Here is a 7,446-nt window from a genome sequence, read left to right as displayed (position 1 = left end):
GAACAACCAAAGGTCCGAACGTATGTAAATGGTGAAAATGTATATGCGAAAAACTATGCAAGTGGTCACTCGTGGCTACCAGCCACTATTGTTGATGTTATAGGGTCACAAATGTATGTGGTACGGCTTGCTGATGGTCGCAAGTGGCGTAGGCACATAGAACAGTTGAGGCAACGGTGGGCGACTGACCGACCCAACGCGCTGCCAGCTGAGTCCACAGATCCCGAGGACCTTCCAATACCTCCCCAGGAGGCGAGTGCTGACGGGCCGGAGGGCATCAGTGCTGTTCCAGAGGCAGGGCAGACCCCTACTCTCGAACCTATAGAAACGGATGGAAGTGTTCCTGACTCTGCGGTCCCAGAGTCCTATGGAGTGCCACTGACGGAAAGGTGCCCTGAGCCTGATCCACCTCGTAGGTCTCAGAGGACGAGACGTGCACCCACCTACCTAAGTGATTACAATTGTTCATGAGTGTATTCAGATGCTGCCCTGAATACACGAGGAGGAACGTAGAATCATCCCATAGAGAAGCTATGCTAAGCTTCAGACGTCGGCAAGGATTCGCGCCGAAAGTATTGTGTCCAATCACATTTGAACTGTCTGTGGTGGGAACGCTTGTGATTGGGCTATTATGCGAACAACCTGATAGGTTGATAATTGTATAGTAGGTATGGCTACATTAGCCCGGAATGTTTAAATACCGAACAGCGACAATGAAAGCTGGTTCGGGCTATCAGAGAAGTTGTACCGTGTCAGAGAAGTTGATCGTCGAGCTGAATAAACCTGAGTTTTGCTGAAATCACTCTCTGGCTATTTTGTTGAGCACGGACTTAACAGTCTCCTACAGCTACACTGGTTTAAAGCATATACAAAGGCTGCAGTTCTAGGAACACTTACACGGGAGTAAGACCCATTTAATAAAATGGGACTCCTGAGTAAACAAACACAGGATTACATGGAAGTGTGCTAGGCTGAGCTTAGTTTGAACGTGTGCTATATGAGTTTGTAGGAAATAGATTCTTGTTCTTTGTGAGATCATGAAATGTGCTAGTTGGCATTATTCCTTTGCAAGTCACTATATGGGGTGCTTCATGTACTAGAATGAGCAGAGTTATTTTTTAATGGAACTGGTTACAAATCAAAGCAAACCAAGCAGTGAAAAATTAGCCTTTATTCTTTAACCTTCAGCAAAGCAGTCAAGGAGCACAGGAAGAAGGTTACAAGAAAATGTCTTTGTTCAGCTTGAGACAACGTTTGTAATGTAACCCTAGCACCCTTCCTTGTCCATTGCTGGCATAGGTCTTAACCAGGTTCTTTCTCTGGTTCCATGCTCATTTTACTATGGCAAAGCAATTTATTTTTAACTCTTCCAAAAGTAAGTGTTCTTATTCATACTTAACAAAAGTTGCCAAAAATCATGAAGATATTGGGGGGGGGGGTGTATCACTGACAGATGAAATGACCCCTACCCACAGTCTGCCCATGATCCTTGTAAAAGTTGCTGGAGTTTGCCCATCTAATTCCAGTAACTTTGAACTTGCATGTGTGGCACAGGGATCCATAGGATTCAAGGAAGCTTTAGGGGTCTGCACATGAGTCTTCTGTTTGCCCTGCTATGCACAAGAGCAGCATTATTGGATTTGGCTGTGCAGACACCAAGAGGCAGTGCCAGATGAGATTCTTCTAATCTTAGGAGCTACAGTAAGTTTAAAAACGCCTGTGGATTCTGATCAGCTGACTGGAACTTTTGACCCCTACTTAAGGCTGCAGAACCTAGAGAATTATCTCCTCTACAGATCTTTCTACTCAACCAAGTCAGCACTAGCCACTGCTACTTTAAGTATCAGTTGAGTTTAGTCATATGTGTATCGTTTCTTGCTCTGTCTGATCACAGTGCTGCAACAGAATTTAAGCGTCTTGTGCTCTCTACTTTGGGCATACCAGTTAGAGTGTCAGACAAGCATCTGTGAGACCCAAGTTTGAATCCCCATTTGGTCATGGAAGCTTGGTAGGTAATGCTGGGCCAGTTGCACACCATCAGTCTAACCTACCTCACAGGTTTGTTGTGATGATAAATGGAAGGAAGGAGAACAATTTAAGCAGCACTGAGTTCCCACTGGGGAGGAAAGGTGGGGCATAAATAAATATCCCAGAGCAATGTTCCCTCTAAGCTGTGAAGTCTTATAAGCAAAAATTCTACTTTGTGAGCTACTAGCATTAAAGTTGTGAGCGAGCGATTTGGCTACTGCATAACCTAGTTTGCTCTGGAGCCATCCTTCCTGAGCTGAGACAAAAATGTGTGAGCTGGAGGCTAAAAAATGTGAGCTAGCTCACACTAACTCAGCTTAGAGGGAACACTGTCCCAGATCATCTTCAAATGTTCATTCTTGCTAGATTCTAAGTGTCCAGCAGAGTCAGTCTTCCAGTATGCCCTCTCCTGAACTACCACTCCCAACTTCAGCATTCTACATGTTGCTTTTTTGTTCATGCTTTAGATCTCAAGCCCTGTTTCAAGTAGGCATTGTTAGAACTTGTACATGGAAAAAGTCATAAGACTTAGAAAGTTATAATAGAGATAAATTCAGTACCAGTCAGTACAGTCAATTTAGGATTTGTGGAGAAACATAAAAAATGGATGAACATAGCTGATTAACTGCAATCCTAAACAGAGTTACACTCTTCTAAGTCCATTGTAGTCAGTGGGTTTAGGAAGGTGTCATTCTGTCTAGAATTGCACTGTGAGAGTATAGAAGGCAAGTTCTGAGGGCAAATTCTGTGAGGGCAGAGTGATCAAACTGAGTACAGCTAGCCATATGAACCTACCTGTCACCTAAAATATTGTGTATAGGCCCAGCTCTGTGTTCCCTCACCATCAGAGGTTAGGTGGGTGGTCACCATGGGTATGGCCTGGTTTGTGGTGCTGCTGCAACTTTTCTAATTGCTATTCATATGGCATCTGGTTTTAGTCATCAGGTAAAAAATGTTCTGTTCACTCAGACTTTTCTTAATTTTGTAGTGTGTGTGTGATTGGTTTATGTAGGAATTTTGTTTCTCTTCTGAATTAGTTCTAAATTGTGTGCTGGAGTTAGTGGTTTTTAATATGTTTTTCATCTTTGTTACTGTTTACTTGTCACAGATCATTATTTTTAATTGATGGTTTTGCTCTTAGGCCATCCAACTGAGTTTTTAAATGTAACCTATAAGTTTTATAGAGCAAGCCTGGCAAACATCCAGACCATACATTGCCACCTCGGCTGAAGTGTAAAAACAGGTGCTTTAACTGCACACCTGGCAGAGATGAGCTGCAACTGGGCTGATCATACAAGTGCCATCTTCTGGGCATGGAACAGGGGTCACTGCGGGTGTGGGGGGGGAGGTAGTTGTGAATTTCCTGCATTTTGCAGGGGGTTGGATTAGATGACCCCAAAGGTCCCATCCAACTCTATGAGTCTATAATTCTAAGTGATGCCTTTCCCATATCTTCCACTGAAGGAAAGGGAGAGAGAAAGAGACATCCAGACGGTAAGGTTGTAAGGTTGCAGTCAGGGCTCTGTCTTTGCTTTTTATCATTAGACAGCACCTAATAATCTATAGATGCTTAAGTACTAGTCACCTTGGAAATGTCTTTTGAAAGGTGGGGTAAAAATAATTAAAAATAAGAAGATAAATTTAACAGTATGCTGCAAGTTGGGGATTTGGTTCTGTGTAGTTTGAAAAGGCCACTGGGTTAAATGGTTTGTGGAATGACTTTAAACCTTTTTTTCCTTTCAATTTCCAAGTGAAACAAATCAATAACAGTGCTTCTCAAAATGTACTTATGGCTGTGGAAGAAGGGCTTATGGCATTTTTTTGCTGATCAGATTAAATACAGTCATGTACAGTATCTTGCCATTAATTTAGAAGCATTTATTTCCTGCGAGTGAGATAACAGTAAGGCACAATTAGATCTGTTCATAATATTGCAAGCAGTCCAGCAGTTATCAAAGAACTATTTTCCCAAACAATTAAACTCACTTCTTGCATATTATTCCCACTGTTCTAATTTGTAAAAGTGCATTTTTGTTTTGCACAAAACTTTCTAGAGGACCCACACCACTGACTGGTGAATGAGAGAAGGTTGGATGAGGCTATACAGGGGTCTTTTCCTGCCATAGTGTGGTGGAGCAGTGCTCTGGCAGTACGGAGCCTGGGGTGCCCCGCCGCCACCATTCCTGGCCTGCCTGCAGAGCCCCCCACCGCCTGGGGGGATTTAAATGCCTTTCTTTCCCTTCCCCATTTGGAAAGAAAGGCACTCTAAACATGCCAGAGTTCCCTGCCCGATTTTTTCTAGGTGGACAGACATGCCCCCCCCTTTCCCCTGAGTCTCTCCGCTTTTGCTGAGAAACTTGGGGGAATGGGGGGATTTAAATGCCTTTCTTTCCCTTCCCCACGTGGGGAACCTACTAAACATACCTGGGTTCCCTTCTAAACATACCTGGGTTCCCTGCAACTGCGGGCCACCTGGAGAAGATCAGGCAGGGAACCCAGGCATCGTTGCATGCCTGGCCTTTGCAAGGTCATATGCAAATGAGTTATGCAAATGAGCTCCTGCACCTCTTTGTTTACGAAATGACCCCTGAGGCTATACGTGCTTCATCTGGCCTTAAAAATGACTCTGAAGCCTCAGTTGATACAAAAGGAAGCAGGCCATCCTCTCTCTGGGATACCTACATAGATATTTATTTAGTTAGTTTATACCCTGCCCTTCCCATTGAAGCAGGCTCAGGGAGGCTTACAACGCCATTTGGCATCATAAAACAACATAAAACTATCTGGGTACAATACACAATACAATCAAAAACAATGAAAACAGATTAGAACAATATAACAACACGTTCATAAAGTACCGTGTATAGTTTAACTAGATGTCTCAGGAGTAGGTAGTCTTGTATGGCTATTCAGATCCAGGCCACCAACAGAGAATCAACTGGGGGGGGCGGAGCGAAAGGGACGTCCGCTGCCTCAGTCAGAAGCCTGGTGGAAGAGCTCCATCTTGCAGGCCCTGTAGGGGCAAAGGTCAAAAAGGCCCTGGCCCTAGTTGAGGCAAGTCGGACGTCCCTGGGGCCAGGAGCTACCAAAAGATGTTGGTTGGTAGACCTCAATGCTCTACATATGGGGAGAGGTGGTCCTGAAGGCTGGCCTCTGGCCATATAGAGCTTTAAAGGTAACCACCAACACCTTGAAACGGATGCGGTATTTGATAGGCAGCCAGGGAAGGTCACACAGCACTGGATGGATGCGAGCCCACACAGGCGTCACTTTCAGTACCTGTGCTGCTGTGTTCTGCACCAGCTGCAGCTTCTGGAGCTGAGTCAAGGGTAACCCCACATAGAGAGAGTTACAATAATCCAATCTGGAAGTGACCATTGCATAGGTCACTGTAGCCAGGCCACGGGGGTGAGATAAGGGGCCAGCTGCCCGATATGTCTCAGATGGAAAAAGGCAGACCTGGCAGTGGCGATGACCTGGGCCTCCACAGAGGCCCCCAGACTCTTCACCCTTGATGTTGGCACCAATGGAGCTCCATCAAAGGTTGGGAGCCTGATTCCCTGACTCAGTCCCCCGTGACTTAGGTGCAGGTGCAGGATCTCCGTCTTAGACAGTCGGCTCTGTTGTAACCATCCAGCCACAGCTTGTAATGCCCTGTCCAGATCTCCTGGGGTCATATCTGGGTGGCTGTCCATCAGTAGGTAGAACTGGATGTCACCCACATACTGATGACATCCCAGCCCTTATCTCTGGATAATCTGGGTGAGGGGGCTTATATAGATGTTAAAGAGCGTGGGAGAGAGACAGGCCCGTAGCCCGCAAGGGGCCCTAGGGGCCGGGCCCCCTGCGGATTTTGCTGGCCCCTCCCCTGATCCTCTGCTTCCCCCCCATGGCCTGGCGGGAGGGAGGGAGAGGCGGCCGGCAGGCCGGCCTGCCTGGAAGAGACCTACGATGGAAGAAGCGCGTCCCGGTTAGGCCTGTGGCCGTGGGAGGGAGGGAGGGGCCGGCGCTTCCCAGACGGCGCGGGACTCGGCGCTGGCAGCAAGGGCGGACGGCGTGTGCCTGGGAGCCTCTCCCCCTACAGAGCGGCGCTTCCTAACAACCCCCCCTGCTTCTCATTGCAGCAGCACTCAGCGCCACTCTCCAGAGGACCCCCAGGCAGGGAGAGAGAGCGGGCTCGCCGGCAGGCTGGTTTTCAGGAAGAGGGTACAGGAACACAGAGTTTCCATGAAATCCTAAAACTGCTTGAAGCCCCATTGAATAGGAAGCTTGTGGAGAGCCCTGCTCCGGGTGGCTGAAAGGGAACTGGCGGCTGGAGTTCGCCTCCCTCCATCACCCCCCCCACACACACACACATCCAACCGCCCCATTTGCTGAAAGGACTGAACCGCCTGGGATCCCCTGTGCAGTGCAGTGTTACTCCCGAGGAGCCCCGTCGAGCAGGATTTTAGGCTGAGGACAGCCTTCCTGAAGACTGGCCCCTCCGTCTGGATCTGAGCGCCTCGCGGAGAGGACGGGAGGAGGCTTTTCTAATTCATTCGTCTGCAGCACTGCAGGGGTTAAAGTGTGTGTGTGTGTGAGAGAGAGAGAGAGAGAGAGAGAGAGGCCGAGCAAGGGGGGGGGAGTCGATGAAGTATTTTCGGGGCGGGGGAGGGGCTTTGCCATTGACTCTCCCAAAGAGAACCGGGAGGGCTGCAGATTTGCAGCTGGAGGGGGAAAGTAGTGTTGCCAGATCCCTGGAAGGTTTACTCGCAACTTCGCAAGTAAGTCATGGGAGGGGGTGTATCAGCTTTTCACTCCTGGAAGAGAGAAATGCGGCTGTCGTGTGTTTTTGACGGGGAGCTGCTATTAAAGCAGGGGACATGGTTGGAAGTGAGTTCAGACTTTGGAGAGGACATGGTTCCCCATACTGGAAGGCTGACTTTGGAGAGGAAGCAGTTTAGGGAAAGGGTGGGGTGCCCACAGAAACAAACATTTCAGTAGTTTATCCTGAATCCCTTTTTGCATAAGAAGCCCCAGGTGACAAAGCTGGGCATTTCTGCTGGTGCAGCATGGATAAATGTGCACATTGAGGGATGTACTAAAAGGAAGGACAGGATTGCCCATTGGAAATAATGGGAAACACTTGAAGGCCCATTGGAAATAATAAGAGCCAGGAATGCCAATTGACTTCCATGGGCTCCATTGAAATACATTACAGTACAAATAGGTACTTGCATGGGCTCCATTAGAAAACATTAGAGTACAAGTAGAGTTGCAATAAAAATGCGGAATGGATTTTCCATTAGGCTCTCTGGGCCCAGATACACTACTCTGGGGATCAGGAGCTGGAATGACAGGGCCACGGATTGGAATGACAGCCCTAGGGAGTGCCAGGAGTGTTCAGGAGCTGGAATGACAGGGCCACGGATTGGAATG

Source organism: Gekko japonicus, unplaced genomic scaffold (assembly GCF_001447785.1).
Source record: "Gekko japonicus isolate JY-2015 unplaced genomic scaffold, Gekko_japonicus_V1.1 scaffold410, whole genome shotgun sequence".
Taxonomy (NCBI): Eukaryota; Metazoa; Chordata; class Lepidosauria; order Squamata; family Gekkonidae; genus Gekko; species Gekko japonicus.
This window is presented reverse-complemented; position numbering follows the sequence as displayed.